The sequence below is a fragment of the Heptranchias perlo genome, chromosome 18 (assembly GCF_035084215.1).
Source record: "Heptranchias perlo isolate sHepPer1 chromosome 18, sHepPer1.hap1, whole genome shotgun sequence".
Classification (NCBI taxonomy): Eukaryota; Metazoa; Chordata; class Chondrichthyes; order Hexanchiformes; family Hexanchidae; genus Heptranchias; species Heptranchias perlo.
This window is the reverse complement of record NC_090342.1, coordinates 39,208,719-39,231,884: the sequence shown is the minus strand read 5'-3', so window position 1 is coordinate 39,231,884 and position 23,166 is coordinate 39,208,719. Positions and strand designations below refer to the sequence as shown.

Genomic DNA, 23,166 nt, shown 5'->3' with positions numbered 1-23,166 from the left:
GGACCAGCCATCAATAGGTGCATGAAAAATGACTTGCATTGAGTTTCCTGCAATTTTTTTCTCCTCTCATTGAGGAAATGCTGAACCTCCATTCAGCATTGTGACAATTTTGAGAAACACACAATCTAGAGAATGTCAGTTTTAAAAAAATACTAAGCAGAGTTCAATGGACCACTGATTTGCTATTTGAAGAAACTAAATGTTACAATAGAAAAACTGATGTGTATTTGTACAAACAAGTTAACAAAGACAAAGTCTAGACTGCCAACTAAGTTGCAGGTTATTCACTGTAATTCCATCACAGTGAAATCTACTTGCAGCAATCAGGCACAATGCGATGCATGTCCATAATTAATGTTGGCTTTAAACACGGTGCAAAGCAAAGGTGTAACTTACACTGTGTATTGGTATACCTGATTTTAAACCTAAACCTTTGTTACCACTTATTTATAAACCTAAACAATATCTAGTATGCATATGCAGTATTTAAGCAAGGAATAAGGGGAGAAATTTTCATATAGCAAGAATGCTTCAGAACACTGAGTTTGAATACTTTCCCTTCACCTCTCATGCCTGAGTTTAGATCCACCCCAGACTGACTTGTCTCTCTGTGAAAGTCCAAAATGAAGAAAGCTTAGGGTAATCAAAACTTAGTTGGTTGTGTATGTGGGCCTATAGCTCAAAACTGCCCATCATTAGACATAAATTAAATTGAAAGTCAGGGGCCTTAAGGAAGGCTGTTGTGCGATATGGAAAAGTCATATTGGTGAATTAAAGCTAATTTTCTGAGGCTGGGATTTGAACAGAGTAAAGAGAGGCTCACTGGATGTGGAGAATGCCAGACAACACTGAACTCTTAGTCATCCTTTCATTCTACACAGAGGTCACAGAACTATTACAGGTAGGTTGGAAAACAAGCATAGGCATGTATTACCACAATCTGAAGTGCTGTAATTTAAGTGAAAAATGTTCCATCCCTCAGAATATACCCTACCTTGATAAGAATATGATTCAAACTCATCCTAAAAATCAACTCACATTATAGCATTACATATTTGTATCAATATTTATTATACATATGTAAGTTATATGAAATAAATAAATCTTTTACAAATAAACAAAAAGGTCCCAAAATTCCATGTGGCCATTTGCCCCGGACTTCGCTGTAGAACATGGCCTCAATTCATTTACAACCCCATTGGTGTTGGTTGAGCACAATTCCCGTGTGACACAGGAGGACTATGCTGGGAGGGGATGGGGGTGGAACTTTCAGATGTAGCCTTTAAATAGCCAGGAATGGCTGAAGATTACAGCAGCAGGTAAGTAATGAATCTTTTGCAAGACTTTGATTGCGAGGTAGCTGTAATAGATGGTTCATGTGAGATTAAGTGGCACTTTTAAAGAATGTCTTCAAGTGAAAGAGTAGGTCGAAAAGAACAGTGCATTGGAAGGAGGCAGAGAAGAGGAGCCCAAAATTTTAATGAAGCCGACCTTCAGACACTCCTGGATGAAATGCAGCAAAGGAAAGAAAAATTGAAAATCTGATAAAGTGGTTTGGATGCTTTGTGGAAAGAGGTGGCAATGGCACCCCCAGAACTGCAGATCAGTGCCAGAAAAAGTTCAATGGTGACAGCAGGCAAAGTAACACACCAGCCACCATCCCTTTTCCTTCCTGGATACCATAGGCACCAACTAAAATGAATAGTTGTACAAGTCAACCTTCACTGTGCATTGTGGTTCAGAGGTTCTAACCCTGTATTGTATAATATGCATCACCAACTCCCCTAACAGGAATTATTTGCATTCAGAATCTTAAAAAGCCTTCTTTCATTTTAACAGGGTGATACTAGCAGATCTATTACAGCTATTGTGTGATACCTCCAGGGTGACAGTCCACAAGTGTTAGCCTTCACTGAATTTCCTCAATATCATTATGGGAGAAACTTGCTCACAATGCCTGTGAAAGGCAGGGGACCGAAGGGGAAATACTGGACATTAGAGAGCTAACCTCCTATGAGAAGTAGGCCATGGAGCTGCTGGGGAGACACTCTGCTCTAGCCATAGAAGGTGGCGAGATCGGTGGGACAGTGCAGGCAGCAGGTTACTGAGTGAACACCTAGACAATCACCATGGCATTCCTATATTGCAATAAATAAAAAGTTCAGGGATGTGTAATGCATTGAAGAAATTAGAATTTATTTGAAGAAGAGCAAGTGGAGTAATGACAATGGTGATAAACGGAGACAGCACCCTGGATGATATTATACAGGATTCCTGCGGCTGTTTGAAATTAGCCAGTGGAATAGAAATTATGTGGTGGTAACTTTTGAAGCCACAGGCAGACCTGTGAGTAGATGATCTTGGCTGCAGGTCTTCAAGCAGAAGCTGGCATATCTATCCTTCAGCCTCTCTGGTGAAGCACACACTCCTCACACAGAGCTCTTCACTGAGATCTTCATCAGATGTGCGTGGCTGGTAAAGTCTTTTGGTGGGGGGGGGGGAAATAATATCTTGTAAGGTGCATCCTCCCCAAATGGTGTTTTAGTCTCCTTTCCTCCCTCCTGTACTGCTGCTCCTTCTCCATTAAAATAGAAAACAAGAGAACCCCAGAACTGTTAATTAGAATCTTTTAATATAGGTGGGTGGGAATATCCCGATGGTCTCATAGGCTCTTAGGCTATCAGAGGCAAGGTCAGCTCTGTCCAGTTGCAACTAAAAAAACACTCCAAAATCCCTACCGTAGCTCAAGCTTTCACTTTTCAAAACTTCCCCAGGCTTCGGGCTCCAAAGTAATGCACTTCTACCAGTATCAGCTGATGCTGGCAACAGGTGCTCTTCTTTTCATTCATTCTAAGTTACCCTTGGTGCATTAGGGGCTCAAGTCACAAGTTTTGGCCATTCCTACGCTGTTATCCTCACTATAATATATTACAATGACCTCCGAGCAGCATTGGCACCTGCACACATGAAAGGTCCCAGACCCGAACATCAGCATAGCCATTATGGCAGAAACCGGACAAAAACAGGAAGAGCAGTGAACCTGGAAAAATTGAATTTGGGCTCAAATTTAATTCTCCATTTGATTGTTTTGATTTTGATTTTCACTCCCAAACAATTATCTTTTACTATAGCAAATATTTAAACTCACAAAATTGTTCTCCTGTCCCACTTCTTTCACTGCAGCACCAGTTTGTCTAAGAATTTTTAGTCTGGCTTGAACAATTAAAGGTCGATTTTAGAGCCAATGTAGTTTCTTTCTACCCCTCTTATTATTGACATCAACAACCTATTCTCATTTCATTTGCTTAACAAGAAAAAATGAAGTGTGATGTGTTACTATTTTTGTCCTTGTTATTTCTGTATGTCAGCAGTATCTCTGTATTTTGGACTCCAGTTCCAATGATTTTAAACAGACAATCACTTCACTGACCTATTTTTCCCTTATATTGGGGCATGCGATGTCAGACAGACCTCTTTCTGAAATTAATAAACTGGCACTGATGCTGAAAAATGTCACAATTAACAAAATGAAAGAATAATAAAATGAAAATAAGTTATAAAAGTGAAAAAATGCAAAGACAGCCCCTAAACAATGAAGGATTGCACCCGATGTATTGAAATATTACAAATCAGTTTCACTGCAGCATTTTAAAGACCATTCTGTGAATTGGGAAGCATCATGGATTATTTTCAGTTAATAATTCTGCTCAGCTTCCACCCTGAAATAACATATTAACTGCTTTTCCCCCCAGTTTTTCTTTTTTTGGCCTAGCTTTTAAGTGAACAGATCATAGTGGGGTTAGCAAAACTAGAGTCAAAAACACTCCTGCAGTTCCACAGATTACACATGAAGTCTTTCAGCAGAAATACTTATCTTATAATGTTATACAACATGTTGTCTAAAACTGGTGCCACAGAGTGTAAACATCCTTGGGTCTTCACATGGCTAATTCAGTTGCAGTTGTGCTATCATTGGAAGGTGCCGTTTGGGGGCAAGGCACGGGGCAGGAGGAGGAGAGTGAAACATCCAGGGTGAATTTCCCCAGGCTGCTCTTGGAGACCAGTTACAGATTGGCATTGATAGAGACCTGAGTGTCTGTTTTCTCAGCTGGGGAGCAACTATGCCATGTGAGGCAACAACCAAAACACCTCAGCAAAAAACCCTTTGAGACTCTAGTTTCAACTAATTTAAACTGGTGAGAATGAAAGAGCAAATACAAGTCAGTTTCACATTCTGGACCTTTCTGATCTAATAATACAAAACAAAAGGTTAGAGCTAATTAGATATGAAAAAGAAAATCTGATGGAGGATGAAGGCATAAGGGAGATACTAAATGAGTGTTTTGCTTTGTTTTCATAAAAAAGTGCGATAGTGGAATGAAAACGTGCAAAAGGAGGAGGGGAAGTCATCTGGTGATAACTTCCCTTAAAGATGGTGGCAGTAGATCATTTAAGCGTTTTGATTTCATAAAGTTAAATAGTTGATATATTTCTTTTTAAATAAACAATTTTATTTAAGGTGTCTAACCTAAAATAGAAGTTGACTTGAATGAAATCATTTTGTTTTGAGAAGTCATGTCACTTATTACACTGCTAACTTCCTCTGTTCAGGACAGATGTTAATAGATTCAAGGCCACAAAGCAGGATTTGATATAAATCCTTTGCTATTTGATCTATATTATGAGTTGTATTCATCTACGTGGTATCATTCTATACCTTATATGGCAGTATGGCAAACTTAGTTTAGGCAGGGAAAGAGCCATGTGTCACCCCATGTAGATGAAATCATGGCAAGTTCTAATGTGATATATGTCATTACAATCTGTAAGTAAGTGAAAAATTGGTTTCAGAAACATTTTTTCCTGTGTGAAGACAACAACAACTTGCACTTATATAGAGCCTTTAATGTAGTAAAACGTCCCTAGGCATTTCAGAGAAGCACAGAAGACAAAATTTGACACGAGCCACATAAGGAGATATTAGGACAGGTGACCAAAAACTTGGTCAAAGGAGCGTCTTAAAGGAGGATAGAGGGGTAGAGAGGCAGAGATGTTTAGGGAGGGAATTCCAGAGCTTAGGGCCTCGGCAGCTGAAGGCACAGCCACCAATAGAGGGGCAAAGGAAATTGGGGATGTGCAAGACGCCAGACTTGGAGGAATGCAAGTGTAGTAAACCATAGGGGTCATCACAGCTAAGCCTGACTCTGACCTCACCTTTCCGGAGAAATCATGGCTAGCTATCAGGATCAGGAACCCTGGTTGATTTTCCCCCTCTATAGCTCAAGGAACAAATCTATAATACACAAAAATCATCATCTTTCGTTTAATGGCTTTTTCAACAACCAACTAAGACCTCAGAATTCCATTTTGCTGGTGAGGTATTGGTAATAAAATGCCTGCAATATCTGAACTCTAATAGCAACTACTGCTAACATGTATAGTACGATGATGGCACTCAACTGCAACTTATTTCCAGATAGATTCACAGTATTAAGATCACAATCATTGATCCTTATAATGTAAATGTCATCATGTATCAGCCCCACGGATTATATTACCCTCACTGATAAATCCTTGATCCTTAGACATGTACAATAAAAACTGGAGAGATAAGAATTAAATACATTTTATAAAGTGAACAGTATTTATATTATGTATGTTTAAGACTGTGATCTCAAGGTTCCGTTACCAATTATAATCTGATTTGAGCGGTTTATGACATTATCTGAATCCCCTCATTTAATTACTGCCCTGTAATCCATCGTAGGTATCCATTGCCCTCTACATTATGTATAATGGTCATATGATTTCCTGTTAATTAACCACAGATTAACTCCCTGTATACCTGCTGTTGTGAAACTCGCAGACACCTTTCACACCTTTCTGTGACCATCACACTATGCCCTGCTCAGCTCTCATGTCAGTATGGTAACTTTCAAAAGGGCAAAAACAAAAGGAAAAATTCAGCAATTCAAAAATCACCAGAAACATTTGTTAAAGAGGCAGCGATGGTAAAAGAAAATATTTGAAAATCCTTATTTTGTCATTTATAGAACACTACAAGGTGGTCATGCATTTCATGGCTGTGGCAGAAAATTTAAAACTGCACTTCTTAGAAGTGATTTTTTCATGATGAAAGCAGCACACAGCTGTTCGGTCTCCTTGGTATCTCGTATTTAAAAAGTTTTTTTCTTTCTATTTTGTCCCCCCTTTTTTTGAAGGAGTGGACTCATTCTAGGATACAGTTATATAGCTATCAGTCACCCTCCACTATCCATCTAAACTGCTTATTCTACTGGTGTGAACTAGACAATGAGTATTGACTGGCTATTCAATTGTCGGGGTATTATAGTCCTCAGCTGAAGTGACTACACAACAATTGGGAACAGGAATTCGGGCTGATTTTTCTCTTGTTAGCCCTGGAGAACTGAGGCCAATTGTAGCAGCCTTTCTGCCACCATGCAAGGATCAGCAAATCTGTATAATTCAGTGCCACACAGACAGTGCATTTATTAACTGACCCATCAGGGGAAAAAAAATGTCTCTCGAAATGACTTTTTCTTCAACATCACTAATGATAAACCAGGTATTTTTATCCACTGATAGGAACATAGGAACAGGAGTAGGCCATTTCGCTACTTGAGCCTATTCTGCTATTCAATGAGATCATGGCTGATCTGTGGCCTAACTCCATGTAGCCGCCTTAGCTCTAAATCCTTAATACCTTTGGTTAACAAAAATCTGTCAATTTCAGATTTAAAATTAACAATTGAGTTAGCATAAACTGCCGTTTGGAGAAGAGAGTTCCAAACTTCTACCACCCTTTGTGTGTAGAAGTGTTTCCTAATTTCACTCCTGAATGTCCCGGCTCTAATTTTTAGGCTACGTCCCCTGGTCCTAGATTCCCCAAGCAGCTGAAATAGTTTCTCTCTATCTGAACAAAATGAAAGAAAAGAAAGAAAGGACTTGCATTTATATAGCACCTTTCACAACCTCAGGATGCCCCATAGTGCTTCACAGCCAATTAAGTACTTTTGAAGTGTAGTCACTATTGTAATGTAGGAAAAATGTGGCAACCAATCTGCATGCAGCAAGGTCCCACAACCAGCCATGAGATAAATAACAAATTAAACTGTCTCAGTGATGTTGGTTGAGGGATAAATGTCGACCAGGACACCCGATGAACTGCTCTTCTTTGAATCTTCTTCATTCAAATGCAATCTTTTACATCCACCTGAGAGGGCAGAGGTGATCTTGGTTTAACATCTCATCCAAAATACAGTACTTCCAACAGTTCAGCATTCCCTCAGTAGTGCACTAGAGTGTCAGCTGAGATTATGTGCTGAAGTCCTGGAGTGGGGCTATAAACTCTTAACTTTTGTGACTCAGAGGCAAGGGTGCTACCAATGAGCTAAAGCTGACACCTTGGTTGACTGAAAGGTTGGTGATTACTAACATGATTCATATCCACAGCTTCCTTACCTCACATGTTCAAGGCACACCCAGAAACAGTAGCATTGACAAACTTAATGACTTTTTTTAAAAATCCAGTTTATTTTGTAAACAATAGACAGAAAAGTTATTTAAAGGCTGTAATCTAATTGAGAGATTCAGATGATGTTTATGCATGACTGGAGTCTTGCCCTCACAATGTAGGGATCTCAAACCCCTTGATTTGACTGTTGACTTGTGTCAGCCCCTCCAATTGATCTGGGATCCTAGCTAGCACCTCAAAGGGACGAACTACTCAGATTTTGTGAAACTGTGACAGGTGACTTGATTACCGGGATAGCCACAACGATTACAGCAAATAATATGGCTCAAGGTAACATGCTCTGACAAATCCCACAAATTTCTGTACTTACCACATGTAGCAGTTTCCTGCCTCAGTACCGTAATTTTGCTTAAAAAGTCCTGGAGTCAGCAAAAGCACTGCGTTCTGAGCAGATTTACTTGATAACAAATCACTTGTCCTATCAATGATTAAATGAACTGAATGTTCAGGGTCATTAAACCATAGGGATCCTAAATATACATATATTATTATTTTTTATAAAGAGCTAGGACCTTCTGATAAAATCACAGTGCTGCTATCTTAATACAGGCCAGTGAATCCTCTAACATGAGAGAGCAGGTCAGGTTCCTCAAATTGAAAAGATTTTCTAAAAATTTAATACCCCAATAATGGCTTTATTCTCAGTATGCACTCAGAGGTAATAGTGAAAATACATTTGTTGCGAATTTATTTTTGTTGGTCTCACAATATCCAAAGATAATATTCCTTCCATAACATTTTCCAATTTCTAAATTATATTATTAATTTTTTTTAAGCAGACTGACCTGCTGTGGCATTTCCAGGTACGACGGACTGTGGTGAGCCTTGTAACCTACATTATGGAATCTCTGTGCAACAAACCATTGAACAAAACTATGGTGCAAGCTAGCAACTGATTTCAGAACAGATTTTTTCAGCCCAAACAATATTGAAAATTCCCTGCTGATAAAATAAAGGCCAAAAATACAGATCAGTCCATGCTTTGTTGTCACAATAATATCACTGAACTCGTTGAGTAGAACAGGGTCTGAACATCCAGGTCACGAATGTGTGTACTCTAGTCACTCTGGCTATCTTGACGGCAAGTCGACTGACCAATCATTAGACATTTCTTGACATTAATCATTTATTTGAATTGCCACAACCCCAGAGTTAGTTGAGCAGAAATTGATCGCACTCACACGATCTCTACATTTTTCATCAGTCTGGCGACTGGGAGCAAAGTATTTAAATCAAAGGAGTAGGGAGGAAAGGGAATTATAATCTTGATGCACAAGGAGCAGCAATGAACTGCCTTTAACATTTAGCAATGAACATCAAACACCAGACAATTTAAACCGGTCTACACCTTCTTTCATTTTTAAAAATTTGAGAAACGTTTATTTGACCATTTCAATAGACTGAATTCAAGTTTTCATGTTGTTGACATAAAATATTGAAAATATTCATCAGTAAATTTGATCACTTTAGTTTCTGTTCAAAGCCACGGAGAGGTCTATGGTAAAATTCTTTGGCAGTGTGCACCCCTACATAAGGTTTCATTAAGATATAGTGCATCTAGATGACAAGTATAGCTCATTACCTGGGGTGGCATCTGTCCTTCAGCAAGTGTCCGGACTCATCTTTTAACCATCTTCTAATCCTTGAAATCTTGTGGACTTTGAATACTCATTTTTCTTTGACCTTAAAAAAAACAAAGAAAGTTTTGAAATCTCACCAATATACTGGCCTATAGAAGACATCGCAAAAAAAGGTAAACAGTAGCAGTCTGTTCATTTGGTGAAAGCCACACAGTTGAATTTCTTTCTTGTTTCTTGGTGACCACAACTGGATGCAGTATTCAAGGTGTGATTTGAATAGAGCACCAAAACGTTTGATCATTATCTCCTCTGACTTGAACTACAAAGCCAGAACAGTAGAATACAACATCCTATTGGTTTTGCTGATTACTACTCTCCATTGCTTGGACATATTTAGTGTCGACTCCAAGACTCCTAAGTCTCTTTTAGCTTCATATTCAGCTATTTCAACACCATTATCATAGAAATTTACGGCACAGAAGGAGGCCATTCGGCCCATTGTGTCTGTGCCGACCGAAAAAGAGCTATCCAGCCTAATCCCACTTTCCAGCTATACAACCTTGTAGGTTAAGGCACTTCAGTACTTTTTAAATGTGATGAGGGTTTCTGCCTCTACCATCCTTTCAGGCAGTGAGTTCCAGACCCCCACTATCCTCTGGGTGAAAACATTTCTCCTCCACTCCCCTCTACTCCTTCTACCAATTACTTTAAATCTATGTCTCCCTGGTTATTGATCTCTCTGCTAAGGGAACTAGGGCCTTTCTATCCACTCTATCTAGGCCCCTCATAATTTTATACACCTCAATTAAATCTCCCCTCAGCCTTCTCTGTTCCAAAGAAAACAACTCCAGCCTATCCAATCTTTCCTCATTGCTAAAATTATCCTGGCATCATCCTCGTAAATCTCCTCTGTACCCTCTCTATTGCAATTACATCCTTCCTGTAATGTGGTGACCAGAACTGCACACAGTACTCTAGCTATGGCCTAACTAGTGTTTTATACAGTTCTAGCATAACCTCCCTGCTCTTATATTTTATGCATCGGCTAATAAAGGAAAGTATCCCGTATGCCTTCTTATCCGGTACTTAATTAGGAAGTACATGTATCGTATATTTTTTCTTCCTATCTGTAGCACTTAACGCGTATCTGCATTAAATTTCATCTGCCATTGTTCTGCCCACTTTCAGATCTTGTTAAACTCATTTTGTAGTTTCTGAGCTGCCACTGCCCCTCCTAGTTTGGTATCATCTGCAAATTTGACCAATTAATATTATTTTCTGAATCCAGGTCAGTTATTCAAATTAGAAACTGTAGTGGTCCCAATACTGAGACCTGGGATATACCACACTGTACTTCCCTCCACTTTGACATAAGTCCTCTAATGAGTATTTGCTGTTTCCTTCACTTCAGCCAGTTTCTTATCCATTCCCAGGGTTTACCCTAAATCCCCACAGCTTTGAGTTTAATTAATAGCCTTTCGTGAGAAGCTTTATCAAAAGCCTTTTGGAAGACAAGGTACACCATGTTATGGGACTTCCCGCAGTCCATTTGGGTTGTCACTTCCTCAAAGTTGTTGAGAAGGTTGGTCCGGCAAGACCTTCCTCTTCTGATTCTACGGTCACCTCCGCTAACTAGGTTATTGCTGTACAGATAATTCTCAAGTTTACTCCTAATAATTGATTCCATTATTTTACATGAAAAAGAAGTAAGATTAATAGGGCTGTAATTGCATCTGTCTGTTTTAACCCTTAGAATATGGGCACCACATTAGCTTGTTTCCAATTTATCAATACCTCCCTTCCAGTATCCATTGCCTCCCTCTAATGATTGTCAGTGCCTCACAGTTCTCCTTTCTAGTCTCTCTCAGCATTCTGATAAATACCATCCAGCCTGGGGATTTATTTGTTTTGAACCCCTATCTAGGACTTCTGTCTCATATACAATGAAGTAATTGGGCAAAACCTTCAACTTCAGCAGGGGCATAAAATGGGTGGTAGTGGATCAGTCGCTCAATTTACACCCCACCCAATTTACCTTTCTGTTGACATCAATGGAAAGGAAAATCGGGCGGAATATGTAACAGGCGGACAATTCACTACTGCCATTTATATGCCCCTGCAAAAATTGAAAGTTCTGTCCATTGATCTTACTTGGGATATCTTTGAGGAGGGCATGTTGCTCATGTCTGCTGAACACTTGGAGGAAATTTTCATTCAAAATTTTTACTATTTTGTGCTCATCCTCAATTTCAAGCCTGTTAGCATCTTTTTAATTGTCGTTCTGTTTCATTTGTTCAATCAGACCACAACGTCCCACACAGCCTGAAGCATATTTTTTTACAAACTCTGCTTCACCACTTGTTGCTGCTGTTCAAAGTGCTATTTCACGTGCGATTTTACATAACAGCTTTACTCAGGTGTGAAATGATGATCACATGGCAGTGAAATTACCTGCTGCAGTCACAGAACACAATAAACTAGAGCTGTGATAAAGCTGGAGTGAAGCAGCAAAGCAAAGATGCAGCACTTCTAGAAGCAAAAGTCGTTTCCAGAAGATGCTCCTTTTTGAAGACCAAAGCTATAACAATAAGACAAAACCCACCTTTCCCGACTGTCTGTGGCCACTCTCTCCCTCCCCCACCATGAAAATTTTGCAGACCTATCAAACACAAACTCTATAATCACAGAAGTGATATCAAACAAATATTTCAGCTAATTGAAAAAAAACAACAAAATTATCTACCTAAATGGGAGCTCAATTTTCCTTAGTGAACAGAAGTTGATTTGAGATATGCTGAGCACGATTGTCGAATGTATGAATCCATTTTCTTGCAAGAATCCTAGGTTATGGATGTCTTGTTGTATGTTTGCTCTGCTATTAGCCAACCAAATAGTTAAAGTATTAAGGACAGGGAGCAAAGCTGTACATAGCAGACCACTCCTGTGCTTCTCCTGCCCCCTCCCACCAAATGTACATTCAACAATGTGCTGCTAACATAGTATTCTTCACCTCCATTAACACTGTCAGGGTTTTCATAGAAGTGGTAAGGTTCTTTTGCTCTTGTAAAAATCAACACTATGTCCATTATGACTATTGGATAGTGTGAATGGAGAGCAAAGATGTTACCCAGTGGTCCAAGGTAATCTGCTGGTCCTTAGGAAGTTAACTACATCAATTTTTATTTTCCAATGTCCTCTAGAAAGTAGATATCATTATTCTTCCCAACTTAATTAAACATAGTTGATCAGTTTCCTTGCACTGAATTTAATGTAATATGTGCTATCTGGTGAGTAACTCAATGAGCTACAATATAAAACATAAAGGACACTGGCTGTCTTGGCAATGATTTTAAACTATATTCTTGCAGGAATCAATAGATGGCCTTCAAGTCATTCCATCAACAGCTCTGTACTGCCCTCCATCCTGTCATGTGATTATGGTGTACTTCAAAGAGGCTGGCCTGACCCGCCACAGTAGGACAAAAGGAATGCTCATAACAGCTTTTATTTTTGAACAGCAGATGTGAAAAAATGCAAGAAATTTATTTTACATTCAGACAGTAATAATTGAAATAAAAATTTTACGGTTGGTGCCAAAAAGACACTTAAACATTGATCTGACTGCTAGTTCCTGAAAAGAACAGTTTCGAGGCCATGCACTAACTGTTTAACCAGGGGTGTCTATGCTGGACAAATCCTGGGTGTGACGTTTTCAAACCTGAGGTATTGCCTTATGGAAAAAGTATAAACATGGCTAAAAATGGCAAGCTGCACCCCTCATATGGGAACAGCCAAATGATATCAATATATTCTTCTTTCCTCTCATTCCCTTAGTTTCCCTTTTTCTGTACCTAGCTCTTTCTTTATGTCTCCTCGGGTTATGGGATTTGCAAGTGTTTATTTTGCTTTTGGTGCTATTCCAATATCCAAAGCAATAGTGAAAGCCTCCTCTTAAAACTATACGCCTATAGCGAGAGAAACCAAGAGAAATGCTGGGAATTTTAGGCAAACTCAGGTGTTAATTCATGATACTGAGGGAGGGAAATCTAGATCTCACAGATGAGGTTCGCACCGATGATAGTAGGCCCGGATTAACTCTAAAACAGCATGGCACTCAGCCACAACACCCAGAAACAAAACAGTAAGCAGACCCACCCATCTTATGTTAAAATCGCAATACATAATAGGTGACCTAAATCTGGGAAACAACAAATGGCTAGGCATACAGAGCCTAGTAACACAATTGAAGAATCCTGGTTAAACCGTAAGGTGTCAAAATGTCACTAGGGAGGTTTCTACTTGAGGTTGTCTGCACACTCCCAACCATTAACGTATAATGTAATGTTATAATTGTAAATCACATATTATTATTCAGTGCAACATTCTGACCTCTGGACTGTCACCGTCATAGTAACCATGGCCTAGCATCCTATAATCTTGCTTCATGTCACAAGAAATGAAGCTGCACCACAAAACTAGCAACAGTGAGGGACAATACGAGCTCCAATTACAAAACCTAAAGAACAAGGCTGAAGTGGTAATCTGTATCTGTTATGGTTGGGAACAGAAGGACAGCCAAAGCTCATGGAACAGTAAGAATTAACATCTTCAGAAGAACAGGAGAAAAAAATGTAAAATACTAAAAATATGCAGTTTAAAGTCTATTTTTAGTATGTGTACAGCTATTCAAATGAAACTGTGTAATTATAAATATATTCTGCACTCTATAAGTACACTATGTAAATACAATAAATACACCATATACTATAATCTAAATGCACTGTATTGTGTTAATACAAGTCACACTTCAATATTCAATGATAGAGCTCCATATACAACGTTTATAGTATAGTGTACAAGGTATAGCATTGTGCATTAGAGTATACTTGCACTTTATAATATAAATGGTCTATTATATAAATACACTATACCCAATGTAATACAAGACTATGAACCAATCTTGGGTGCAGTTAGCATTAGTAAACTCACCATCCAAATTCTCCCGAGGTTGCATTAAGCTTTGTATTTCCCTCTCAGGTATCTTTATTCCTTCTGTATTTTTCTAGGGTGAGGATGCAGAAGGAGGCCAGAAGAGTTAAAACTACAATAGCAAACTGAAAAATATTCTGTAAGATCTTGCAAAATGTGTTTTCTTCTATTTTATTTATATAAAAAACACTCATGCAATTTATCAGAATATCTGAAATTACTCTTTTAAAAAAATGTCATTTAGTTTTTCATATCTGTAGAGAAATTCCTAAATCTTAGGAATCTTAATCTTAATCTAAGGACTGCAAAATTATTTTATTTAAATATAAAATGATGTAGAGATGTTGCAAAACACTGAATGCTATTTGTGCAATAAGCAGAAAACAATAATTTTGGGCAAAAATACGAAGATGAACATTTAAAAAGTAATGTTCCATTAATAGAAATACATACATTTCGTTTTTAAAAGTGCTTCATTTATATGGATTTATTTACTGTCAGTTCAAATAGTAAAATCTCAGTGGTTTCCTTTAAAAACCCCATTCAGCAAAATGGCATAGCCACTTGTTGCAGCACCAAAGTAAAAATGCCATTTCTAAAAGTGTTGATTGAGCACCAGCAATAACTTGCATTTATTCAGTGCCTTTAGTATAAAGAAACATCCCAAGGCACTTCACAAATAGGTGCAAGGAAAATGTATGCCATGCCAGGAAGGAAGACTGAAAGCTAGGTCAAAGTGACGGGTTAAAAGGAATAAAAACAGACACACGGGGTAATTTTAACCTAAACCGACCGATGGGAAACTTACAGGATCAGATCAGCCACACAGTTTACACCCCACCCAATTTTACTTCTTAGTGACTTCAATGGAAAGCAAAATCTGACGGGATGTAAAACAGACAGCTGATCCGATCCTGTCAGTTTTCCACCAGGCACGTCAGATTAAAATTACTCCCACAGTATTATTTAAATTGTACACTGAATTAACCAAAAGGTTAAAGCTTTATTAGAATCTGAATTCCAAACTTGGAAAAATGTAAATTACTATTGTCTGCTGCATCTAACAGGAACAAACAAATTACTGAGAAGAAATCTCTATATATAATTGACTGAAAATGCAGTCATATGTGGTTTTAAAATGACAAAGTTATAAACCTGGAATTTCTGCAGGGCTTCTCCCAATCTCCTGCCATAACTTCAATTTGAGATCAGTGGAAATCCTGGAGAACAAACTGCTTTTCTGGGGTTTCCACAGAAGTTATGGTGGAAGATCAACAGAACTTTTGCGGAATTTCAACCCCATGATGTTTACACATTGAGTTTAAGTTGCGCCTTTCACTGAATTAGCATCCACTTAGCAAGGTTTCAGTACATGCGTCCAACATTAGCTGAGAGACACATTGCAAAATGGGTGCTAAAACTAGCTAATGGCTACCGTGTAGATTTTCAAAAGCTGTAAATACAATTAACAGCTTCCAAAGGAAAACCCTTGAAATTTCCCTTTGGGAACTTTTAATCTATAACTTTTTGTTGATTTTTTAAAAAATTATTTTCAAAGAACCAAAATAATTACATTTTGGTCTGAAAAATAAAGATTGATTTTAACCACCAATCAATTCCAGTTTCCCCTCTAAAAAATATATTTTTTAATACTCTAGCCCTCCTTATTTGCCTCAAGTAATGTAAGGTGCATTATCTTTATTGGAAAATGGTTGGCAAATAATCTGTGACATCTTCCAGCAACATGTACCAAAACACTGTCACTATTTTGCAAAGATATTATCACACTTCTTCAATATGATGTCTTGGTAAATATTGCATGCGGATGTTTCAGCCTCTCCATGGTAAAAACAGTGCCTCTTAAATACTTCAGAAACATAGGGGTAGATTTTAACTTTCATCGGCGGCCAGTAGTTGATTGGCCACCTGTTATATACACCGCCTGATTTTCCTTTTCATTGAAGTCAATGGAAAGGAAAATCCGGTAGTGTGCATAACAGGCGGCCAATCAACTACCGCCTTTTTTCTGCCCGGTGGTGAAAGTTAAAATCTACCCCATAGTGACTTCTTTTAACTAATACTGAATTTGCCTTGAAAACAGTAAGGAAGACAACAAGAACTGTTCTCTTATATCCTTGTAAAGTTGTTTTTATGCAAAAATGTCAAATTATCCAGTAATTTGATTAACCAACTGATTAAAATGGCATAGGAAACTTTTTGTTAGCATGATTTGAATTTGACAATTTGAACTCAGCAACTGTGAATTAACAGGATACATATATATATATAAATAGATGAGAGAGAGAAATAATGTAGCTATGTAGTCAAAATGTTATATTTAAAAATACTCTCTTTTTCTTCATATTTATGTCAGCTTGGCTCAGTTGGTAGCATATCAACTCTGAGTCAGTAGTTTGTGGGTTCAAGCCCTACTCTAAGACTTGAGCACATAATCTAGGCTGACAGCTCAAGCAGTCAACAGGGAGTGCTACATTGCCAAAAGTGCTGTCTTTCGCATGAGACGTTAAACTGAGGTCTGTCCGTTCAGATGGACGTTAAAAGATCCATGCCACGATTCAAAGAACAGCAGGGAGTTCTGCTGCTGTCCTGGACAACATTCTTCCCTCAACCAACATCACTAAAAACATATTAAGTAGTAACTCATCCAATTTGCTGTTTGTGAGACCTTACTGTGTGCAAACTGGCTGCTGCATTTACCTAAATAACAAAAGTGACTGTACCAGAAATTAAATTCATTGGATGTGCAGCACTTTGTGATAAGGTGCTATGTAAATGCAAATTCTTTCTTTTTCTATATATATCCATCTACTCACACATGACTTGTTCTTTTAAGTCCACTGCTTAAGGCAAATCCAGAAAATTATAATTAGTTGTAAATTTCAGCCTCTATGTCAATGACTGACTTTATTTGAAATAGCACATTTTAAAAGGTTTTTGACAAAACACGTTACAATAATCAGTATATTCCAGGAACTATATACATACATAAACAAAAAAGTTATTTGTATAAAAGATTACATTTCCAGCTCACTTTAACAAAAGTTTCCAAATATCCCAGAAACAAAACTTACTTTTTCCCTCACATTCTTACCGTGTATCCTGATTCTAGATTCAAATGTTGGCTTTATGGCTCACGGTTCAATTTAAGGCATTCTGGATTAATAAAATTGGGAGCAAATAGGCTTTCAGAATGTCTGATTTAATTTCCTTCGTACAGATTTTCAATTGAACATACAAAAATTAGTTACTGTTGAACAAGTATAGCAGCAATTATATAGCAGGCACTGGCAAAGAAAATACAAGCATTTGTCTTACATATCAGCCCCTCTTTCGAGTGTTTGGGCATCTAACTATGATTTGTATCTTTTAAAAAGCAAATCAGCCACTCGCCCCTGCTCCCTCACAACCCACCCAAAAAACAAATGACATCTTTGTGGCGCATTCAATCCCAAATTTCAGTAATAATGCGGCTCTTTAACTGGCTTGTATATCACGTGTTTGACAGATTGCACAGTTTGTGTCTTCTTTTCCCTATCCTGTCTTTGAGCTTGTGCTTCAACACAATCCTTCTTGGTTGGAAAGGCGGGACGGTCCAGCCTGTCAAATTGTCAATCGTTGATCCTCGGCCAAGGATCAGAATCATGACTGATATTAAATATTTGAATTGAAAAAATACGAGAAAATGTTTAAAGAGTTATTTTTTTTAGTTTGAGTTCAGTTTAGCATCTACCTTTAAAGGGTTATTGAATTAATTACAATACCTCATTTCCATTTTGTTTCAACTTTTGCTGAATGCAACATCAATTTAGCAAAGGTTTGTTTAACTCCTCTCTTCACTGAAATACTGCATTTCTTAATTTTACAAAATGAAAGCTGGCATCAATTGAAAATTATTCAACCTTCCCCCTCACCATCACTGTAGTAATTAAAATTGAAATCTTAAAGCCAAACTTCCCAACTGCAACCCCTCCGCCAAACAGAGTCTCCTGCAAATAGTCTGCTTCTTTCTTTGTAAATTAGTCCATAACACAGCAAACCATCATTATTGATCTCCACCAGTTGAACAAGGTGAGTTCTGTATTTCAACACAACTGTTATTTACACGCTATAAAATGGGAAATTGAAGTGTTTTAGTTACATTTATTTTATATGGAAACTGACATTTCTACTCAAATCTTGTCAGCTCCGACTTTCAATACGTCATTCTCTTCTTTTAGAATTTTACTTTTCTCCCACATTAATAGGGTGGTGCTATCCATTTATGGGATGAGGAAAACATCTCTGAAGTTATATTGCCATGGAAAGATACCTTGCGTGCTAATGCGATATATTTTCTCTGCCTCCCATTCCAGTTTAAGACAATAGACCAAAATGGGAGATCTGACTGTACTGGAATAGCTTAGCAACAAGAACCATGGTATTCTTATTCCTCCTGTTAAGAATGAAGTGTCTCAATGACGCTCACTAGGCTCGAACAACTTGTTTTGTGGAAAAAAGAAATCAACTCACGTTAATCCTGTAACAACTCTTCCTAGAAATACAAATAATTTTGTTGTTTCTTTTCTTTTTCGAGTCAAAGGTTTGGTTTGGTACGATCACTGACGGCCTGTGACAGCAGGCCATTGCTGTTTGAAACTAATTATCTGATACGTGCGGCATAGGTTTCACTGTGAGACGTCTCCGCATTCTGGTTTGTCGGATCAGTCTCTTCATTTCTAAAATATAGCGCTAACAGCTCATGCCCAGTGTGCAGTTTTAACACCAACTTGCATTTTGAATAAATGCAAGTCAGTGCAGATCCACAGAAAACAATTGGGAGAAAAAGATAATTAAAAAATAGTAAATTAGATCATGCGAAATTGGAAACCTGAGATTTTAGAACAAGCAGAATGCAGTGATATAAATGCAGCATTTAAACGGACAGGGAAAGAGACTGCTAAAGAAATCAACATTTTATATTTGAATTAGATAATGTCAATGACTGTGCACTTAACTAAATAATTATTTGCTAAAAATGATAAAATTAGACAAAATATATTTGGGAAATAAAATACTTTAACATATATGAGTTTCCTGAACCAGCATAACATGGCTTTTTGTGGAGTGTCACATATTTGTGTGATAACAGTCTATTTTGAGTGGATTAGTTTAATTTGCTGACCATCAGGAGTTTTCTATTAGCAGTAATGAATATGTGTTCTTAGTAAATCTGACATCAGCATTCAAAGTCATTTTTAAATGAAAATATGCAATGGTTTAATGTAGTGTAATTAAATAAATGAATGTAAAATAAAACAAGTACGATAGGCACAGAGAGACAGACGGGCAGACTTACAAACACACACACACACACACACACAGACAGACATACACGCACACAGAACATTCTTTGAGACTAGCTGACATAGATGCAATTACATTCAACATTAAAAGAAACACACAAACACTAACCTTTTACATAGTCACTTAAAATATCAACAGCAAATAATTTTTTAAAAATTATTTTACTTGTCTGGTTGTACTATCTTTCACTCAGTAGAAGAGATCTTGGTGTAAAAGGCATATTTATAATGTGGGAGCTGCCATGATTACTGTTGCAGTCTACAGAATACTGACATCTGAGAAAGACAACATCTGTTTAGAGAACAGACCCATGGCAAAGGTTAAATACGCACCAACACCTACGTTTTGTTCTCTCTTTCTTAAATGCTGAATATTCAGGATCAAACCCCATGCAGGAATAATCACTTAACTGAGAATAGTTTTTATTCTGACTGGAAGCATTCAGATCCTCAATTGGAATAAAGCACAGAAACAATCCTTGAGCCTTATAAAGTCGATTGGAAAGACCCGTAAACAGGGCCACGCACCACTGTAAGAACTGCCCCAATACATAGAAAAAATGGATGACTGCGGGGAAGCCAATACTAGGGAGCGAAACCAGCCGCAAGGCACGGCTGATCCGACCAACTCAATGCAGCTCCAACTCAGAAGGTTTCGATCTTTATTTTTGCTTTGTAAAAAAGAATCGCCACCACCAGATTTTAACACATTAAAGATTTAAATTAAATATTATGTAATTAGCTAACTGGCATACACTATGGGATGGGTTAAACTGACAACGTGTCTCAGATGATCTCAATCATCCTTTTGTGAATTGAGATAATTTTTTTAAAATTCAGTATGACTCGTTCTAAAACAAACATGAGTTACTGAGGAAATTTGACTGTATTTAAATACATATTTTTTTTTTTAAATTTAAAAACATTATCCAACAGGAAAAAAGTTAAATATAAACAACACCTTGGAACAGCAGATACAGAAACCGTACCGCAAGCTTTACCATCAGGAGATTCGACTAGTACAGGGTTAATGAAAAGAGGAAAAAATTCGAATGTTTCAAACAAACACAAGGTTGTTTTACTACTCTGGCATATTCCAGTAATTTTATGCTTTTCTTCAAGATAACCATTCATGAAAGTTGGTGTTTTCCAAATACATTCAACAGCAGAAAAGCAGAAAGAAAATGACGAAATAAAAAGTTAATAAGTTGCTTGCAGATTCCCCCAATTCCAAAAAAATTGCAAACGGCAGAATTCCTTTATACAGTGTACGCGCCAAAACTGGACGACACAACACCAGGCATTCTCTAAAAGCTCATTCAATACAATCCATACAAACAAAGCACAGAAATAGACCAACTTTACCACCTAAACAAAACCACAAAAAAAATTGCAAGAAAAGGTCAAATGGAGAAGGATAGGCAGCAATCTACTAAGGGTTACAGGCATATGGCGATGATCAATTCGTAGAAACAACACTTACTGAAAAATACTTTTAGGGAAATAAAGAACCTTAATCTCCCTCTCCCTTTAACCCCTGGTATTTAATACTCACTCAGTACCAAAGAAAAACATTTTAGTCCATATTGTTTAGCAGAAGTTGAAAACAATCTCCAAAGCAAACCCAAAAAACAAACTGTATCTCTTATTTTCTCTGCCCTTTCAAGCTGCCCCATATCCCTGCGCCAGTAAAGGGTGGTAACCAACAGACACTGCATTATAACCCAGGAAGAAAGACTGGCACCGGTCCGAGAACATGTGCGCTCTGAAATAAAAGAGTCAGGAAACAAACCCTCGCTCATCAACAAACTGAAACTTCACAGCATTAAACACATTTTTTCATAAAGCAAAAAAAGGAAAAAAATAGAAAGTCAACTGTACTTGGAAAATTTTGGGGAAAAAGCAGGAAACCAAATGAAACCAAACACAGAGAAAAATGGAAATTAAGACAGTCGCTGCCATCTTCAGAAAGTGAGACAGCAGCGATTTTTATAGACACGGTTTACAAATTAAAACTTCATTTTGCTTGTTGACTATAAGCACTCATAGTGGTCTGAGTAGCTGAAAATACAGTCCATCATTACAGAACGTCATTCAAATAGCTAATGGACGAGAGAGGCAGAGAGAGAGAGAGAGAGAGAGACTCTTACCCCAAAAAAAGTGTGAGAAGTCGGCAAGGGTAGACATGTAAAAGCATTCACCTTGTATCTTGCCGTCCTGTAAAGCAGACAAGAAAACAGTCAGCTCCATTTTTACAAGTACTCACAGGCCTGAGTAATGGAAGGCGGTCCCTACCTAGCAACCACTTCCAGTTTTCATCTGCAGGCTTTCCTTGCCATCCGTGCCCCCCCTTCGGTTGCCAACGCTGGTGACAATGGGAGGCCGAAGGGTAGCTGAAAACCAGTGTGTTAAACTCGTCTGGTAGTTAACAAGTCTTTGAATGAAGAATGTTAGCAAACAGACAAACAGCATGTCTGATGCATGCTAATAACATTGCTGGTCCAGCCTCACAACCAAGCCTATGAATTATTCAACGGGCAGAAGCGACCCCCCTTCACAACCCAAATGCCTGCAGTGAGAAGAAAGTATTTTTTTAAAATCAACTCTCCCTTGTTTTTTTTCTTCTTACTTCTAAATTGAAAGTGAAACTAACGTGGCTTAACTCAAATTATTTATTACTTTCATTCCACAATATCATCAATAATCCTTTTCGTACTGATCTGAACATTTTCTTTCACAGCCTATTTTATGTCTTTTGTCTGGAGTTGGCACCTGTCCCAGACAGCGCTCCGCTGCACACCCTGTTCCCTCCCAATCAGTATATGAAAAAAATGAGGACCCAGTAGTGCAGCTACTTCCACACAGCCCTCGGCACATCCACATCTAACGCCGTCCTTTCACACGCAGATGCGCAGTACAATCACAAGACCGAGCTGGTTTTTTTTTTGAGTGGCAGAGTACGTTCGTATTTTGAAGCAAGCACCACCCTAACCCATGCAGGATTAGGTAGGCACACTGAGAAAAATTCAGTACTCAAATCAGGAAAAATTTATTCATTTTAAAAAAAAACTACAGCTGCACTAACCATCACATTACTTCAGAGAAAGCCAAAAAGGAAAGAAAAAAAATAATTCAAACAAAAAATGTGAGCCTCATCTTCTGCCAACCAGTCACAATAGAGAAACAAAAAACAAAAATCCAGTTTGCCGTGTGGAGAAATCTTCTGGTCTGGCAAAGGCTGTCTGAGGGGGAGGCCCTTGCAACAGGAACAGAAGCAGCATAAGCATAGCTCAGTCGCCCTCTCACGAGTGACTGCAACTGTCTATCAAGGAGGACAGAGCAGTACCGAGAGGCCTGAGCTGATGATGAAATAGAGGCATGCTCCCCCCCTCACCCACCCCCCTCCCGCCCCGTGTGTGAGAGCTAGCTACTTTCATCACACGGCCATGAATTGTGCAGCGACTGACACCACCGATCCTTTGGCTGAGCTGGACCGCACTGCGCCAGCGCACTCTCTGCTTCCTTGCAGCCCCCTTCCCCCAAACACACACACTCTTTTGAGCCAGGTAATGAATTAAGACATGCAGCACGAGACTGATTTCCCCACTGTTTAAAACACACACCGTTCTTAGTGCAGCCTTGCTAATTAACCTTTTACCTTCTACAGCTTTATCCTCAG

The 23,166-nt window shown here is 38.2% G+C and overlaps 1 long non-coding RNA gene across 3 annotated transcripts in view; it reads right to left on the bottom strand.

Moving 5' to 3' along the window:
* LOC137334779 (uncharacterized) overlaps window positions 1-23,166 on the bottom strand; it is a 69,977-nt gene that overhangs the window by 45,499 nt on the left and 1,312 nt on the right. The window contains exons 2-5 of one of the 3 annotated variants that reach the window (XR_010966239.1): window positions 21,638-21,704; window positions 17,237-17,298; window positions 14,125-14,197; window positions 9,138-9,238 (exon numbers count right to left, since the gene is read on the bottom strand). This is a non-coding gene — a long non-coding RNA (uncharacterized lncRNA). The remainder of the gene's footprint in view (window positions 1-9,137; window positions 9,239-14,124; window positions 14,198-17,236; window positions 17,299-21,637; window positions 21,705-23,166) is intronic. The other 2 variants (XR_010966240.1, XR_010966241.1) reach the window with 2 other exon arrangements.